The sequence below is a fragment of the Ambystoma mexicanum genome, chromosome 4q (assembly GCF_040938575.1).
Source record: "Ambystoma mexicanum isolate Mex_15411 chromosome 4q, UKY_AmexF1_1, whole genome shotgun sequence".
Taxonomy (NCBI): Eukaryota; Metazoa; Chordata; class Amphibia; order Caudata; family Ambystomatidae; genus Ambystoma; species Ambystoma mexicanum.
The window spans coordinates 717,267,631-717,287,987 of record NC_090928.1 but is presented as its reverse complement, the minus strand read 5'-3'; the positions used below and the strand labels follow the sequence as shown (position 1 = coordinate 717,287,987).

Below are 20,357 nucleotides of genomic sequence, written 5' to 3'. Positions count from 1 at the left end.
TCTCAACTTGCACTGCCTCCCTGGCGCCCCCTGCACTGTGGGACTGTCACTGTATCCCTACAGCCCCCTTCCTAGCACTTGCTCTGCACTTACCTCGCACTTGCCACCAGCTGGCCCTTTTATTTATTATTTATTATTATTACGCTACTTACCGTGTACTGCACTTTCCCCCCCACCTCCTCCCCCTGCACTTTCTCCTTTTCCCCTTACCTCTGCACTTGCCCGATCTGAATGACACCTGGCCTAGTAGGATCGTTTGTCTGTCTTCCCCTTGTTTCCCTCCCTCCCTGCCTCGTCGCGCCTTGAAACACTTGTGTATAGGCGCGTTACAAATACCATATCATATCATATCAATGTCTGCCAGTTGACTTTGCCATATTCTTTGAGGATGTCCGGTTGTTTGGTCTGAGATCTTTATTGGTAATCCCATCTAGCACAAGAGACACTTCAAGGTGCTGGAGCACACACAGTTTTGCCCCACTGCAGTGCCTGCATATCGAGGTTAAAATACGTAACTGCCCAATGCAATGTGTTTTTTTACCATAAAGGAATATCACATTTTATTGGTGTATTCATTTGTTATACTGTAACTTGAAGGTTCTTTTAACCAATAAAAGTTTAGAATATAAAGGAATATCTAAGCATGTTTTCTTATTCCAAGAAATATCTTTTCCACATCATGAACAAAATAGTTGCATTCAACCTTAACATCAATTTTATACATGCTGGCTCAAGTCGAAATATGTAGTCACCCGAACAATAACTTCTTACGAAAATATTAATTCAATTTACCCTCAAATGAGATGAGTACCTTGAAAACCGAATTCTTCTTCTGGTACTGACTGTTTAAGATCGAAGAACAGACGTCTTATTTCACAACAAGAAAAGCAAAGTAACACAAAACAAAATATTTCTTTGGTTCATTCTAAAAATTGCACACCCATGGAAAGCATTGCTGGGAACACCAGAAGGTACCCCAGAAAAAGATTCCCCACAATAGAGTGCATGGGGTATAATGAGTGAAAACATTGGCCAAACACTGGGAAGCAACCCTGCCCATGTGAAGGAAATAGGCACATTTTTGTTGCAAAGATCCTGGATGAGAAAATCACGATGGTGCTCCCTATGGTGAAGGGCTAGAGATGTGCAGTCAGGTTAAGATTAAGAAATGTACATTCTAAATCAAGTAAAAACATGAGAATACACATTTGTCTGATTGGCATACCACAGAAATCAAGCATATGCGATTCTGTAAATAACACAAAAGATTTATTGGGAACATGACTTTAAAGGTTTTCAATTCAATGTTAATGGGGTTCAATATGAGGTAAAGTTATCCAATGGAAAATATACAAAACAAATCACGCAAAATATTTGTGTGCATCCATGCTCAGACACAAGGACCAGGTTTGTCCGATTTGAAAAAGTTACATTCTGACTAAGTCCTTTTTATGGACAACAATCCTCGTGAGCAGTGAAGGGCCATCGGCTGTACGGGACAAGGGCTCTGGGAGCTCAGCCACTACAGTCTCGGGAGGATAGCTCAGGGGCAACATGCCCGCCTTGGAAGCAAGATGACATGGAGCACCACAGGTTGGATCCCCGGGTCCGCGCTTTGAAACCTTTGCTTTGGGTACTAAGCGTGTTACAAATAACCTTTCATATCATATCATACCTTAGTCCTCGCAGTCAAGGATAGGTAAAAAATGTGCATGCCCCAATGCAAAAAGTGGGAGAAGCCGAGGGATGAAGCTGTGACAGAGATCCACAGAGTCAGATTAGGTCGTTGAGATCCTCCTAGTCTTCCAGAAAGTAAAACAATGGCTAAGTCCCAATGCAGAAAAGGAGGGACTGCACAAGGGATCTAGCTGGGCTTAAGGACCATGCCATCCCATACACTTTAAGTTACCTCCTGGTCAGCTGCTTCTGGAAGGTCTGACCTGTCCAAGCCACCAGGAATGTTCAACAAACGTGATTCCATTTTAAATAGACTCAGGGGATTCTGGCAGTACTCTGGATGTTTACTTGATCAAATGTTTTATGGTGGGCCATGGTCAGGTCAACCAAAAGAGATTGATTTCTTGAGTCCCTGCAGTGTACCCTCAAGCAGAGGCTCTGGCCTTGGGTCTTTTAGCAGTCTTTTGACTGGTCCTGAACAACTCTGCACCTTGAAATTTCCACAACGCATGAGTCGGTCCTTGAAGAATCGTTCTTCAGAAATTGAGGCAGGTCTCATGGCAAGGTCCTATGCCATTGTTCCAAAGGATAATTTGGGGAGTTAGCTTCTCGAATTATAGTAACCATTCCAGTGGCCAAGAAGTGAAACTGTCACTTTGAGTGTCATCAGCTTTCAGGAAATGTTCCTTCAAATGCAAGCTATCAGTCCTTCTGGGTTAGAGGAACCAGGAAATGTCTTTGTTGAAGTGCAGAATTCAGGAAAGTTATGAATGAGTAATACACTCAAAAATATGTGTATGCTCCCTTATGCAAGGCCCCAGGCTAGGGACAGGGAACAATCCTGGCTGGCCCTAAACTAATCTCCACGCACCTTTTTCTACACTGTGATCTCACTTGCTTTCCATTGAGGTCACAGTGTAGTTCCAAACACAAAATGGCAGTGACAATGGCTCATCCAGTCAAAATCTTCTACAATTAATCTTCAAACAGGAAGTCACAATCCTATAATGGAGGTGGTGTCACCTGCTGTCTTTGCAGTCATGTAGTCTGGTTGAGCTTCCTAGAAGAGAACAGGCTCTGCAGTGCAGGTTCTAACTGGTAGGCCTATTCCTCACTGGACCATGTGCGGGAGGGTAGTCCCAGGTATGACTCATCAAGGATTTGAAAGAGCTGCCAGATCAGTTCCCCAGAATTAATTAGTTAACAAAAAATTACAGGAATATTACAGACCATTGGAGAAAAAATCCTTGGCATTTGTTAAGAGAAATCGGCTGTCACAAGTTGTCCTATTGTATTGTGTCTGCCCAATAATCGAGAATTGATTACTTCAAAAATGAGGTCAACAGTTTGTGCCAATGCCCTTAAGTTGTACTGTCCCAATGAGTATATGGAAGGCAGTAATGGAAATACAATTCTACTAGTGGTACAGTTGGCAAAAATCACCTTTTATTGCTTCATACTCTGCAGATCCATTCTTCTTTATTATCAATTGTTAGGTAATTATATTTAGCTCCTTTGATTATTAATGGGCTAAGGTCAATTTAATGTACTGCTTTTTAAAGACTGAGTTCTTTTTTCTTTCCTCAACACGTGTTTCAACATCCTGTGTCGAGGGCTCTTCAGGAAGAAAACGTGTTCCAATGTTGCTTGTTATATTCAATATATTCAGTATTAGTCAAGATGTTATAGTATCTGTAAACAAGAAAATACCCATGGTATCTATCAGATAATGTTTAACATATTAGATTCCTCTATTGTTAAAAATAATAAGTGGTATATAGTTGATGTAAATTACCCATAGGTGTTTATAGCTTTGTAGCACCTTTGGCAGTAGAGGGGATTCCCTGGTCAGGTGAAAGTGCCCCTATAGAGTGCAATTGAATATTGTTAATCATAGTTTGCTTAGTTGTGCTAATTAGAGGCTCAATTTGTCACCCCTATGTCCTAAAAGTCTCCTTAGTCTTTGTATTCTTATCTTACCTTCTAATCTAGTGCAAACGCTGGACACTTTGCTGCCAGCTGGTTATCTGCCGATCCAGTTTTGATGCGGCATTCCAAAATGGCTGCTTTTTTCAATGTGCATATGACGTCATTGCGCATGCGTCCTTTGCCTGATGACATCATTGCGATTCGTGCAAAATGTTGTGGTTGGCATTGGGTTGATAGTGGTCAACCAGGTCAAAAGGCTAGTTGTGTGCGGTCTAGGATCATAAATGACAGAAGTTCAATTATATGTGAAACGGGTGTACTTGAATCTGTACCACTAATAGAATTGTGTTTGCATTGCGGCCTTCTATATACCAATTGGGACATTACAACTTAAGGGCATTGGCGCAAACTGTTGACTTCATTTTTTCAGTAATTAACCCCAGAATTAATTAGTTTGTACAAAATAACCCCTGCTGTATATGGATCCCAAGTTTGAACCTTATTCTATATTTTTATGTTTAGTTTATTGCTACTGTGAAGCGAAGCACACACAGAACACAAACATCTTTGCCCTGCCCATCTGTCAATCACTTTAAACTGTTGGTGCCTTTCTGGTTTGCCACTCTTTTCCACTACATAAGCAGCCCTCCAGCCTCTTTTCCTTTGGTGTTGGTGAACAGGTGCAAGTGGATCTAGGTACCTGGCCTAAACCCTACCCACCTTCTTACCACTTTCTGCTCTTAACTCTCAGATCAAAGGCATCTCTTGCCCAGGCTTCTGAAGTGAAGGGCAGACAAAGAAAAGGACAATTCCTGTTTGGACCCGTTTATACCGGGAGGACCCAGAGCCTGAACCTCTGCTTAGACAACAGGTAAGCACGCGCTGACATGTGTTTTCTCCATCTGTCCCCACAGGCCATCCTCACCATCATCAGGCAACACCAATGTCAAAGACATTTCCCCTCCTCTAAGTCATGGACTCTGAAATGCAACAACCTCGCCCACATCATCCACAAGCCCATCAGCACCCCCTTCCCACCAACCACACAGAAGTTGATGTTCGCCAGCATCCGCTCAGCTATCACCCAAAAAACAGATATTTACAACCTCATCACAACACATGACCTTGATGCCATCTTCATCACAAGACCTGGCTGACACCCACCTCCACCCACATTCTAGACGTCCTTGTCCCCAATGGCTACAGCATTAAACATGGAGAGCAACTGAACAAGACAGGCGGAGGCCTTTCAGTCATCCACAAGACTTTGTGGCCCTGTACCAGGCTTGACAACCTCAACATTGGCTCCTTTGAAGGTCTTTCCTGCCACTTCCCACTCTCCCCGACAGACAGAATCACCTTCCATCTCATATACAGATGACCCAAACCCAACACCACCTTCATCAGAGATGTCACCAACCTGGTCACCACCATGTCCCTCACACATGCCAACATCTTCCTAGGTGACTTCAACCTCCCAGGCAACAAAGCTATGAAAATGAGGAAGTAAGCTCAATTCAGTCTACTCGATACCATCAGCCTCACACAGCACACGAAAGACCCCACACACAAGTAAAGTAGCATCCTCAACCTAATTATCACTGCACTGTCTTCCCGCCACTGCAGCTCTCCTTGCCCGCTTGACTGGTCTGACCACTTAGCCATGCCTTTCCACATCCTGCACACCATCCAAGTCAAGCACTCCCAGCAGACACCCATCAGACAAACCTTCAGGTCCTTCAAGAACTTCCATGTGGAAGTCCTCACGGAAGATCTTGCTAACCTCCAACTACTGGAAGTACCCAACACGAAACATTCAGCCTCCATCAACTGACACATGCCTCTGAAACAATGCACCTGCAAACCAAAACCATTAGCACCCTGGTACACGCAAGAACCCAACCTCAGCAAAAGAGTCAACAGGAAACAAGAGAAAACCTGGTGCCACTCCAAGACCCCATCCTTCCTGGGACTCCACAAGGAACTCTGAGCAACCCGCCAACAGCTCATCAACACAGCCAAGCCCTCCAACTATCAGCAGACCATAGCATAAGCTGAGACCAAATGCAGAGCACTCTTCTAAGCAGTCAAGCACTGCGTCCACCCGCTATCCACCCCTGCCATACCACACTCCATCAAAAAATCCAACACCATCAACACCTTCTTCATCGAAAAAATCAGCAAGATTCGCCAGTACTTAGACACCAGCTCTGCATCCACAGACCGACATCATGTCGCTCCTCACAAACTCTCCACACCCAGGACAACATTCAAGACACTCTTGACAGAGGACCTGGTAGAAATCCTGGCCACCCTCAAAGCCACATTGTATACAGACAATATCCTCCCATCATCCATCCTCAAGACTTTTCCTGCACAAGCTCTCCTTCCCTAACCGGAGATCATGAACAGTTCCCTAACTCAAGGCACTGTCCCATTGACCCTAAAAACAGGACAAATCCTCCCGCTACTAAAGAAACCAACTCTTGATCCTGACAACCTAGGTAACTATCACCCATCTTCACTACCTAGGTAAGATCATGGAGAACGTGGTAGCCGCACAACTGCAGCAACACATCAACACCAACAAACTCCTCCGAACCTACCCATCCAGGTTCAGACCCAGATGCAGCACAGAAACATAAACCATACAGGTGGTTGACGACACACTCAACTGCTGCCTCGTTCTACTCAACCTCTCAGCCACTTTCAACACAGTAGACCACCAGGCGCTTACAGACACCCTACATCGGCGCATGGGGATCAGCAACCGTGTCCTATGCTGGCTCAAGTCCTACCTCGCCAACCGCCAGCAGTTTGTTCAGATGAACTCCTCTAGATTGCCAATGCTACCCATCACCTGTGGAGCCTGCAGAGTTCCATCCTCTCCCCAGTGATCTTCAATCTATGCATGAAGCCGCTGGGAGCCCTCCTAGCCACACACAACATCTACATCCACCAATATGATGATGACACTCAGCTATACCTCAAGATCGACTCCATGAAAGACATCCATAGGCTCAACACCTGCATCTCCCTGTTTTAGTCTTCGATGTCCAGTGCATATTTGAAGCTCAACACCTCCAAGACCGTATTCCTAGTCATCACCAACAACACCAAACACTCAGACATACAGACCTGGCTATCAACCATGAACTCTGAGGGATCCACACCTGAGCTCACCTCCTGCGCCAAGTCCCTCGGATTCCACACCGTCAAACACCTCTCCTTCAAGACACACATGGCTAAGAACACTCAGACAGTTTGGTATCAGCTCTTCCTCCTGTAGAATGTCAAGCCCTTCCTCCCTACGGCTAGCTTTTGATCCACTGTTAAGCCCTGGTCCTTTCGCACCTGGATGGGGCAGTGCACTCCTCAAAGGCCTCCCATCGTCCTCCCTTGTGCCCCTGAGAAGTGTCCTAGACATGGCTGCTTGCCTCATCAAGGGTCTGCACATATACGACCACACCACTCCGGCCCTCATTGACCTTAACTGGCTCCCACTGCATGCACAATTCATCTTCAAGTCTTGCTGCATCATCTATCAGGCAGACATCCTCAAGTTAGTCATCTACCTTGCAAAGAAACTCAGCATGTTCGGCGGACAGCACACCACTAGAAGCCAGGACAAGTGCAGACTTGAAATCTGCCACTGCAAAAAGGAATCTTATTGATTAGATGTATCTGCATTGTTGTATACTTTCTGTAAAGTGATCCATTGCTTCTCCAAGCCAGGTCCATGCTCTATAAATATAATAATAATAATAATAATAATAATAATAATAATAATAATAATAATAATAATAATAATGTTGTGCTTTAAACTATATTTTAGGCTCAAATTAGAATGAGGTAGGTACCAGATTCATTTGTATCACCCACAATTTAGCAAACTGCTCAAAATGGCACCATAGGGTATATGGAACCTGAATTTGTGGTGAGTGAAGACTCCAGAAAAAGCTAACCATGCCACATATTTCATGAAGATATTGAACCTTTACCAAGTTCACAGAAGACTAGCTTGATGGTAAGTGAGGCCAAAGAACCTCTCACCAGTATGAACGTCCTCTGACAAACTGCCCTCTTGAACGGATGATTCCACTGATTAAGCATGGAATCTTCATGAAAAGAATCCCTACCGTGGATCCAAACTATCTAACCAATGAGTGAAAGCTCCCTCCACAGAGGGAAAATATCTGCATCATAGAATTCATTCCAGCTGTCTGATGGACTATGACTGTCTCAGAGAAATGCACCCACGCCAATGTTGAACCAATGTGGGGAAAAACGATTCCTACCTGGAAAGTGAAAGAGCTTAGGGAGAATTGTGTTCAGAGGTTGTTTGTAAGTGTCTTATGCCACTAGAACTGCTCTTCTAAACAATAAGGTGAAGAGGGAAGGACAGAGAAAAAGTAGGAGAGAGTCAAGGGTGATATTGATGTTGATATTTTATTTCTATCGCGCTCGTACACAAGTGTATCAGAGCCTGAGAGCGAACAGTAGATTTGGAAGGTGGTGTGAGAAGTGGTCTCAAAAAGAAGGATTAGCTGTAGGGATGGGCAGCATTGATGATTTTCGTACTAGGAAAGGAATGGCAGACAGGGAGAAAAGTCTACTCCCACCAAACTGCCACTGCGTGTAAAATACCCCCCCCGCCACCGTAGCTGGTTGAATGACCTTCCACAATTGTTCTGCTTTTTTTGTTTCAAGCATGTGGAAAATTGAGCCAATTACAATGCTGGAATATTTTGTGTACTTTGATTGGCTGAAACGCATCTGTTTCTGCTAATCTGAAGACATTTCAGTTTATAAAAGCGCACACAATCTTCTGCCCTCCTAAATGCATTAAATGTTTGTGCACCATACACAAAAAAATCACATTTACATTAATGTGGCCCCTAACAGCGGCTGTCTCCCTCGACATTTTGGTCTCCTGGAGGAGTGGAGTCATTCTGCCAGCATACATTTCACACAGCCCTAGTTAGCGGTCAGGAAGAAGCATGTTCAAGAAGGTTTGTGTGTATGCAAAACGGATTTGGTTGGAATTGTGAGCCTGGTCCAGGAGGATTCACTTTAGAGAAAGCCCCCACCTTTCCCTTGTAGTCCAGAAGTAGGAATATCCCTGAGTGAACACAAAGCAGGCTTATCTGGGCAACTAATCCATACTTCCCATTTCCCATTCCAATAAAGTGCCTGAGTTTGGTAAGCTGCACATTCCCTTCCATCTTGGCAACCGGACTATTAAGGAAAGACAGCACCCTCTGTAGGGAGATCTGACCTGACGACTGCCCTTTCAACAGAACAATCGGATTTTACATCCAGAATCTCCTTCAATATTTTCTGAGAAGCACCTTCCATTTGTCTTTAGTGTGAAATGCCATTCCTAGGAGAAGGATAGGACTCCAAAATCCACAGCCTGCTATAACTGAAAAGACTGGTTGTGGTGCAGAGTTTCCCAAAACTTGATAAGGATGGTGGAAGAATATGTACTGAGCTCCAATTAAAGAGGCAATTCGGTGTGCCCCTTCAGGCAAAGATTTGAAGAGATAGACCGGTGTGCCCCTTCAGGCAAAGATTTGAAGAGATAAACCGGTGTGCCCCTTCAGGCAAAGATCTGCCCCTTCAGGCAAAGATTTGAAGAGATAAACCCAGCAGATCTGTTGTGTATCCCGGAATCCATCACTGGAAGACACACGGCAGCACTGACTAGGGGAAGATGTAGTCACGGTTCATGAGGGACTAAACCCTAGCAGTGACCGCCGAGGATGCCATGATTACCAGAACGGAAATCTGAAGTCACATCCAATTACGCGCAGAGCAGAAAATGGAAAGCGTTTTGAAGAATAGTGAGGACTTGCAGCTGGGCATCCGTGTCCAGATTGGGAGAACACCTGCTGTAAATTATATGATATACCATAAATGCCATATCAGATCAGAATATACCTGCCCACCGATGCATAGCTAAAAATGGCACCATACACTGCCGAACTACGGGAACAGACCCTAGAATCATCAGATTGGCTACTCAGTCGCCTAGCGCAATGGACATGCTCGAACAACCAAGACCCTGACGCCCTTATTAAGGACCCACCACCAATTGCCCAACGCCTTGATAAAGACTTAGGTTGAAACACGTGTTGGCTTGTTTCTCACATGCACCTAGCATACATGTTAGGCCAATTGCATATTTACAAATAAACTTTACATGTAAAAACGAACCAAGAGTTGTTAACTTCTTCCAAACCGGCAAACAGGAAATGAATGGTTCCAACCATTCTCCAGCGCCATTACTAAACAAGGTTTGCATGCTCACCCATAACTCTTATTAAAATGAACATTATAATAGCGTGTTTGCCACTTCAAGGTGGACTGCATGAGGGAATTTGCTGTATACCGAATGCACAATGTTTGTCACATACATAGGGCCTAATTCATGGAACTTTCAGCATGGTGCTAAGCGACTTTACACTGGTGCAAAGTGACTTCGCACTGCCAGCAAACACCCTGATTCACAGAGTGGTGAAAAAAGTACTTTTGCAATGCAAAGTGACTGTGCACTGCAAAAATACACTTTGCACCGCTCTGCAAATCAGGGTGCTTGTTGGCAGTGCAAAGTCACTTTGCACCGCGCTAAAAGTGCCATGAATTAGGCCCATTGTGTCTAACCGAGATCCTCCTTTGTGAGCAAGCGGCACACGCGGATGTTTGTAGTCGGAGGAGACTGTATTTGTCAGCAATGTTGCAGCCAGCTGTGAGTGTAGGGGTTGTTCCCAGGGAAGGCGATAGATCATTGCTATAACGACAGACACTGCCATCAAAGGTACATGCATCCTGCTGAGGAGTTATCTGTCACCGACCTAGAAACGAAGTCTCCTGTGAGTTACGTCAACGCTGGCTTTCAGAAGCATGTCCTGCACGGGTGCTTCCCATTTGACCTATGCAGAGGAAGTATCCCATTTTACACCATTGTACCAGAGTGATTGAGTTGTCAGTTTAATGCGCTTCCATCAAAACTTCGCCCACTGGGAATGCTAGACAAAATGATGGTTTCTATTACACAGTCATGCAAGAGAATTGCACACTAGTATTCAACATGTTCACTGTTGAAATTGTTCACGGGTCACGTAAGGTTACACTTCCTGGGACCTGGTCATTTTTGCTGCTTACAGATAATTAACTTAATTAAAATGCTTTATAAATGGAGTGCCTATGGCTTTTGGAAGGGGTTTCGGTAAAAAGCTCCCGATTCTAGATTTCCAATATGTCTGTGAAAAAACAGCCTGTTCTGCCTTTGGCTTCTGAAAGCTCAGCACTGAATTGTCGAACAGGGTTTGGACAGTAGCTCTGCGCGTAAACAGCTTCTGCCGTTCAACGGGGGCCAGGAAATGTCGGCTATTTTCTGATCGATTTCTCCAGTGCAATGCGCTTTTCCTGCGGCTGCAGATGCTCTGTGATGCGGTGTTCCTCACTGTGAAATCTCCAGCTGAACGCCGAAGACTACCTGAATTCAAAGTCACTTTTAGGGACCGATTCCTGGAATTATTTGCATTTAAAATCGTGGATCTGAACACAATTCTGCCTCCAAATCCCCATTCGTCGATTTATGGAATGGACTGTGTAGGACTTTTCATGGACTTGCGTGGAGTTTGCGCAGGCTTGGCATGTCTCTGCGAGCCATCAAGCATCATGCTCGATACACCACGCAGAGCGTGGACGTGGCTTGCGCAGAGGGCTGGGAAGGGCGAAGAATACATAAAATGGGGAAGAACATGCGGAAAAGTGGGCATTCTGAGGAAGGCCCGCAGGCAATGCCTTGCATGGCCACAATTGCGCCAAACAAGTATTCATGTCACCAACCTGTAAGAGGATTCAATTCAACACTACAGCTAAGTCAATGCCTAGTCTGGGATACTGAATGGAAACCCTTATTGATATATCTTTATGTCCAGTTCATGCGTTCTGGATGACTACCCCTATATAACACCCCTCCCTTGGAATCCCCCTGACCCCACTGAGCCAAGAAGTAGTTCTGTTTTGCAAGTTTAAAGGTTTATTTGATAACTTAAACAATATATATTATATCACGCTTTATAATAAATTAATAATTGAATATCACACTTAATCTGATATGATAAAGATTAACAACGGAGAATCTGGCACTAGCACACTTGTGAATAGGAACAGAAGAATAAAATGGTAGAGAATACTTAATCTAAGTTCAGATGGATGTAATGTTGAATGAAATGCAATACAGGAAATACTCAATATAATTTCAACAAAGCAATGTAATCACTTTTCTCTGGCAATCCCCTCCCCCCCTTTATGCAATGCAAGGAAATGGAAGGAAAGCACACAGTTCTCAGAAATGCAATCAAATGTAATTCAGTTCACCCCAGCAAGTTTAGACTACAGATCGGAGTTTGAAACACAGGCCCAAAATGCTTTTATATGTGCTGGCAATAAAGTGAAAAATATGCTAAAATGCTTTTAATTCCCTCTAGGAGGTTCAGGGTGAGTGGTATCAAGTTAATATTAGTCCAGGCTCACTTTAGCAAGGATCTAGGGTGTAACTAGCAGGTTAAACGAATTTTTGGCAACTGAAAGCAAGAAAACTGCTGTTTTCACACGTTGAGAAATTTGCAAATCGCGGCAAATTCGCGAGTGCGTTTTTCGCGATTGCGGCAAAAGTATCGGGGGTAGGAATGCGGTTCTAGGTTCGTAGGAAAGCCACGATTCTAAGCTTTCTGGGGAAAGTTACTGCAAGTCTCTAGCACAAACGGTTACGGAGATATGAGCGATTAAATAAAGGTCGTTTTTCAGATTTCCCTCAAACTTTTTTTGTCTTTTTTAAAAAAATATTTTTTTTTTGCCCCTGTCCCCATATATATGGTCACCCAAATAATATTGCCACGACATTTTCCCGGCGATATTATTTACGGCAACCATATATTTGGGGATATTATTACCTGATACCTCATAAATGTACCTGCACATCTGATGCAGCCCCATACCATGAGGTGTGGCTTTGCCAGACTGTGCACCTACCTTAAATGTGTCATTTGCGTACCTGTACACCTGATGTTGCCCCCCACACCATGAGAAGTGACCCTTCCAGGTCATGCATTCAAGTAACACCTGCATGTTTCAACCCCATTGCGTGGTCCTGCACTTTGCAGAACTTTGCACTTACTGTAACTAGCGCCTATATGCCTGAGGGTTTTGTGCGCTGCTATAAATGTAAAAATATATAAATACATTCTAATACTTATTATTATTGTTGTTTTTATTATAATGCCACATGTATTATTATTCTAATATGAGGAACACATAGCATTTTGCTTCAAGCCAATCCACTCGACTCCTGAAAAAGTCTCAGGTTAACCCAACCATCCATATAATTGCAACTTGATAGACTGTAATGCTGTGGCTAATTACCGACTGACAGACTGATTTCATAACTGGACAATTAGCAAACTCATCACAAAGGGCAGTGGAAGACCAAATCCAGTCCAGATATACTATCAACCAAGTGAAAGACACCATCACTAGCTAAACCATCTTCAGCCCTTGCATAAGATAGAATCAGTATGTTTCAGACTTAGACAACATGAGACTGAAAGTGAATAAAGATGGTGTCCTAGAATGTATCTGATTGGATGGTGGCCGGTTCAATTGTTTATCTTTGATATGAGTATGCGCCTATTCCATTTCGGATCAGTAACCTAACAAAATGCTGGTGTACTCTTTAAAATGGAATGCCGTCTTTGCAAATTAATTTTAAGTTTCTTTGTCGGATATGTTGTTCTATCACTTCCCTCCTTTTTTACCTCTTCTGAATACTTTCTCTATCACAATGAGTGAAAGATAACCATTGGTTGCACCAATGAAAGAATAACAAAAACACCATTAAAACCCTAACATTACAAATACCTTGAAAGCAAATGGCAGAAAGACAAAAGCCCCCTTGGCCCGACACCTCTATCAGTCCAAGGCCGAAATCCGAAAAGCAAAAAAAAAAAAAACACTACAACTCCTGAATCCTAAACTGCAAACACCCAAGCAAAGAACTTCACAAAATCATCTCGGAATTCACCAAACCGGCTTGCACCACGACCGCCCCGACCCCCTCACAATCACTGTGCGACACAATCTCCCTACACTTTTACACCACAGCTCTCGAAAGAACAAATACTCTAACCACCAAACTGGCCCTCCTACATCCACCAGGCAATACTCCCACCATACCGACCTGCCCACCAGCTGCAACCACTACGCAACCAACGTTCAAATCCTTTAGTCCAATATCACCAGAGCAATTTCTCAAACTTCTATCTGCCCGCAAACCATCTGGCTCTCCGCTAGACCCTTGCCCAGCCACAACCCTCAAAGAAATTTTCGCTTCCACCTGCGCAGGAGAATACCCAAGGTCCATCATAAACGGCTCCCTTTCCTCTGGTATCTTTCCTGACGCATTCAAACCGGTTCATGTCAAACCTCTAATTAAAAAACCTTCCAACGACCCTCTCGAGCCCAAAAACTACAGCCCATCTCAAACACCAGGTTCCTTGCCAAATTCATTGACCAAACCGCCTACTCCCAACTAAATGCCTTTCTCGAAGCCAACAATCTCCTAGACACTGCACAATCAGGTTTCAGAGCCTGTCACGGACCTGAAACCACCCTAACCTCAATCTGGGATGACCTTAAAATGACAGCAGACTCCGCAGGATGCGCCGCACTAATCATTCTTGATCTATCCGCCGCCTTTGACACAATCAATCACTCAATCCCTAGACTGCCTCCATTCCCTAGGAATTCATGGAACCGCTCTTAAATGGATAGCTTCATTCCTCAAAGATAGGTATCAAATAACGATACTCTCCACCTATACCTCCCAAGCCCGACCTGTCGACACGGGAGTCCCACAAGGAGCATGCCTATACGCCCTCCTGTTCAATCTCTACTTGATCACCCTCCTGCCAACAATTCGTTCACACAACATCCTGTGTTACAACTACGCCGACGACACTCAACAAATTCTAAAACTCCTGAATTCAAAACCCAACTCCCGACCTGACCTGGCCTCCTGCCTCCTTGACATAGAACTCTGGATGACCCAAAGCCACCTCTTGTTAAACCCCTCCAAAATGGAAATCATGATTGGGGGCAATTCACTGAACCCCACCAACTCAGTGAAAAATCTTGGATGCACCCTTGACTCTGACCTAACACTCTCACGCCAAGTCAACAACGTCTCAAAGTCCTACCACTACCACCTTAAAACCCTTAGGCGCATCTTTCCGTATCTCTCGTTTCCCAACAGACTCTCCGCGGTCCAATCAATCGTTATATCAAGACTGGACTACGCAAATCCCCTATACCTCGGAATCCACGCCTACCAACTGAAAAACTCCAAAGGGCACAAAACGTGACAGCTAAATTGCTACTTGCACTTAGCCCAAGAGACCACATCTCCCCAGCCCTTAAGACGCTGCACTGGCTTCCTGTAGCCCAAAGGGTGACTTTCAAAACCTTATGCATCGCCCATCGAGCTCTGCATAAAACCGGACCTCAATATCTTCAAGACAAGCTAAAACCCTATCATCCCCCACGCACCCTAAGATCAAGCTCAGCCGGCCTCCTAGTCATACCTAAGACAAACTCAGTCAGGTTAGGCGGATCATCATTCTCAGCCTTGGCCCCCACGCTATGGAACTCACTCCCACCCCACATCCGCCTAACTGAGGATTTAACGTTTTTCCGCAAACTCCTGAAAACATGGCTCGTCCCCTAAAACCAGCTCATACCAAACTAACCCAAACAAACTAACAGCAGCAGAACGACACCAAACCAACAAACACCCTGATGCGAGAAATTGACACCTAGTAACCCCTAATAAAAATTAGAAGGACAATCAGAATTAACCGAATAAAAGTGGTTAATAAGAATAAATCATACGGAAACAGTAAAAAAAACAAAAACAAAAAAACTTGTGAAATGGACATAAAGCATAAGAAATGAACGAAGTGAAGAGCGTGGATGAAATAGATAGAATGGATGAAGCGTGTGGACCAGATGAATGCGCTGAGTGGAAGAATGCACGAGTGGGAGAACAGATGACTATATAGTTCAAATGAGTGTGTAATTCGAATGAGTAAGTAGATTGGATGAGTGTTTTTGAGCGGATGAATGCATAGAGTGGATCACCGCATAGAGTGCTTGGAGTGTATAGAGTGCCTGGAGTGTATAGAGTGCCTGGAGTGTATAGAGTGCCTGGAGTGTATGGAGTGCCTGGAGTGTATGGAGTGCCTGGAGTGTATGGAGTGCCTGGAGTGTATGGAGTGTAGAGGGCAGACAAATAGATAGAACAGGACTACCGCCTACTAGCGAATGACTTTATAAAGCCGATGAGTGCATATTGCCACTGAATGCGTGGGGAGCGGATGAGCGCACGGAGCGGATGAACACGGTGGTGGATGTGTGCAGGGAGCGGATGTGTGCGGGGAGCGGATGTGTGCGGGGAGCGGATGTGTGCGGGGAGTGGATGAGTGCGGGGAGCAGACGCGCGTGGAGGGCGAATGCGCATGGAGAGCTGGTGAGTTCCGTGAGGGAACAAGTGCGAGGAGAACGTGATTGCGTAGGGTAGATGAACGCACAGTGCAGATGAAGGTACGGTGCATACGAGTGGATAAAGCGAACAAATGCCTAGAGCGGAGGAGTTACATAGTCCAGGTGAGTGCGCAGAATGGAAAAGCATATAGAACCAATGAGTGCGGAATGCATGCACTGTAGATGAATATATAGAACAGATGAGTGCCGGGAACTGATGGATGAGTGTAGCGGGATGGATGAGCTGAGCGGAAGAACGTATTGAGTGGAGGACTCCATAAAACAGACTAATATGTAGGCCCGACAAGTATATAGAGTAGACGAGTGCATATGATCGAAAGAGTGCATATGAAAAAGGGGCGCGCCGAGGGGCGGAGCGCGCCAAGGGGCGGCGCGTGCCAATGGGCAGAGTGCGCAGAATGGAACGGACATGTCGGATAGTGCGGTCGAGTTGCGTTGAGCGGATGAGTGCGTAGAGCAGCCAAATGCGTAGAGCGGATGGAACGAGTGAAGTGGAGCGCGTGTGGGAGTTAAGTATGCATGCGTGAAGCAGACAAAAGTGCATGTGTGGGGCAGACTGGAACGCGCGGGGCAGATCATAGTGCGCGGGGCAGACTGGAGTGCATGAGTGCATCGAGTGAACCAGAGTGCCTGGGGCAGATTAGGATGCATGGAGTGGATAGGAGTACATGGAATGGACTGTAGCGCATAGAATTGCGTGACGTATATAGTATGGTTTGGAATGCAGAGACTGTCTTGAAAAGCATATAACCCATCGTATCTCACCACCATGCTTACTCTCTTCTTTACACCACCACTCAACTAGAACACAGAGATACTATGACACCATTCGGTATAACTGTTCTCATACCAACATCCGCCGCATACTACACATCATTCTAAGTAAACACTGCTGGTCACGCACCCCCCAGCCAAGCGTTCTCCTCAGGCCTAACGCAGCCACACTCGGTCTGGATAAATCCTGCCAGAACGATCACATACTCCTGATCTCTCAACCGCCACACCTACCACTAAGAAGCAGCTACTACATGAATACCGCACCGGCCGCACACATACCCGGTGCTCACACGCACCGTAGACCCTCTCTACTCTCTCTACTGATCTGAACTTCGGTTCCCAAGGGCGTTCAACCTACCAGCGCCTTCAGACCATACCAATGGTATATAAGGTGTTATATAAATGCAAAATAACATAACTTCTGATTCAGTAGCAAAAGAAAATAACTATAGTGGTAATCCAGTTACTCACAGCATGGTCAACACTTGCAAACATGCTATATACCTTCAGCTACATACATGTAATGCTTCCTACATTTTTTGCTACATCTATCTCACTAAATAGCTGCCTAAATCCCGGTTGCTTAGTCCTGCGGCTGAGGCTGCTGCTTAGACATGCTAGTGTTTGACTTAGAGAAACTTGTGAATAGTTGCCTATGACCGATGAAAGGTTAGCGAGACCTGCCTATATACACAGTTCCCTTAAGGTTCTAAAACTCAATCCACCCACATTAGAAATGTATATTTATTCTATTTCAATGGTGATAGTGCTTCTCAAAATAGAAGAAATTATGTTTTAGTAGGTGTACTATTCTAAAAATACTCTTAACTAAATTGATACCACCTTTCAGCCAGAAATGGAATAAAACACAACATCTAGCATGGGAAGGCCCTATGATAGAAATAGTCAAAATGTATGCATTTATTTTATTGGTTTTTTTATATCACGCTTAATACCTCAGTTGGGTTTCTAAGCGTTGATCGGGGATTCAAACCTCTGTTGCTCTGCGTGGTTTTGCTTTCAAGTCCAACATGTTTCCCCTGTGCTATCCTCCATTCACAAAATACTATTCCAAACAGAAAACCCACCCATGTTAGGAGTTGAAAAATAAGTCTTGATTGTGGGTCATTTCTATCACCTATGCTGAAATGTTTTAATTTTGTCATTTGAAAACAAGAGCTACTCCGCTAGTGGTGGACTACAAGACCCCTACAAGATTGTTGTCTGGCCCTGTATGGGATGCCAGTTCTTGTTCACCTACAGTGCCACTGTTCTGTTGATGCCAACTTGTGAGGACCAGTCATTTATTCCTATTTCCAAACCATGTTCTAAATGGTTTTATTGTTTTTTCATATTCATGATACAGAGACATACCACCTGATCTACCATCCCTTTCCACAGCAAACCCACCCCAAAATTCTGGGACAAGAAACAGGCTGTTTTGATCTGAATATTCTGTTTTATTTAAAATAATCAATCAAAATTAAAGCTGGTCCCGTAAGATTATACTGTGGAAATTGCCCACAACTTTCCATACAATTATGGGAGCTTGACTACTACTGAAAAGAAATAACCTGTCTGCTATGTTCTCTCTAATAATTACATCCGCATTACACACAAACATCCAATTGTATCAAATCAAGGGAAGGGGTATATCAGAGACAGAAGGGTCATGAAGTGCCCGAGTCTCTAGAAGGCACACACTCTAAGTTATTTCATTGGGGAAATCTTTGAATAGGAATACCTAAATTTTTCTCACAGGAAGCTTAACTAAATAAGGTATTTGGCCTTAAGCCATCACCAAGAGGCGGACAGGTTTTGTATCTGATAGGCATTACCATTCTTTAGAACCAGCTTGAGATCAAGGGAGGCCTGGGTTAGGATAGGACTGTCCCTTCCTAGGTTAGAGATAGAGGGACATCCATTAGGTTCTTTGCTGGATTTAAAATAAAAAACCTTTGTACTATCTCTAGGTGTGTGTCTGTACTTGAGGCCACCTGAGGCCAAATGTTATTTACATATGTAGTTTTATTAATAATCTGCACATATTAATGTATCCTGTTTACACGTATATGACGGGGAACACTTTGCTGTTTTCTGTATCAAGCAAAGCAATCCAATGTCATAGTTGATAATGTGATTTCCTTTTTTTTGGTGCTAGTTAAATCAATAATTCACTTTGTGTTTCTTTTCTTTGCATTTTATGTTCCAATAATATTAATCATTAACTTAAAAGCTGGCTTAGGCTCCTTGATATCCCAACCCATGAACAATGTAATTCAACAGATAGTCATTTATGGTGTGCTACAGTTCAATAGGTTGAGAACAGCTTAAAAATCTAGTTTTTTGATGCATTGTCTTACCTAAGAAACAAATCCTGACCTTATAATCTGTCTTTTCCCATTCCTGTGAAACAATGCAAAATTGGGCATTATGGAATGGAATCAGGGCATATTTTCTTGTATTTTTTAAATGTACCATATGCTCCAACTTCCCCTTATGTATCAGTTAATTTTAACAGATTAGTTACTGATTAAGGATTTTTCCTCATTCTACTGGAAAAATTAACTCTCTTTGTCCACTGATCTTCAAAGAATAGAGCCCATTTTTCAACTGCAGTTGATCATCGTTCACAGGACATGCAAAGTAGACACAAGGCTATGTTTTATTGCTGTAGTCTCTTAATTCAGCAGTTGTTAACATCATTTAATTCTATTAGTATAATGCCTAGTGCATTTTATACCAAGTTGCAGTTTTCTTGCACATATTATAATATCGTTTTTGAATAATTTGTACAACAAGGATGTGCAAATGTACATTGTTTGAATGTAACCTTTGCTTGAGACTTTCATTACAGAGATATAACAGCCAAACACAATACATTTTCTTTAATAAGTGTGTGTTTCAGTTACATTAATAAAACCAGGCAAAGCTATATTGTAATGTCCTCATTTACCTGTGGTTTGCCAAGTTCCAATTTACAATTTGAAAATCTTGAAAACCAACTCATTTTGTGTGAATGAAATTTCCTTCATGCAAAAGCATTACTGCATGTGTCATTACACATGAGGTATTACATATGCAGTGATACTACATTTCCTCAATAGTCATATTCAATTCCAAAATACGGAATAACAGAAGGATCAGCATGACACTTAATCATGCGTATCCTTCCAGATGTTGTGTGTTTCCTGCATCCCTTAACGGTAATTCTGTTTGGTGGTATTACCAGAGATAATGCAACCAAACACTTAATGAGGCACCAAGACTATAAAGATTGCACTGACAAAGGAGTCCCATGCTATTTCAGTCGACACATGATGCTGCAAAAAATTATTCAATTG

General features: G+C 43.6%; 1 protein-coding gene across 4 annotated transcripts in view; it reads right to left on the bottom strand.

Annotated features, from left to right (window-relative positions):
- PLCB4 (phospholipase C beta 4) overlaps nucleotides 1-20,357 on the bottom strand; it is a 1,535,154-nt gene that overhangs the window by 1,095,962 nt on the left and 418,835 nt on the right. The gene's annotated exons all lie outside the window — the stretch shown is intronic.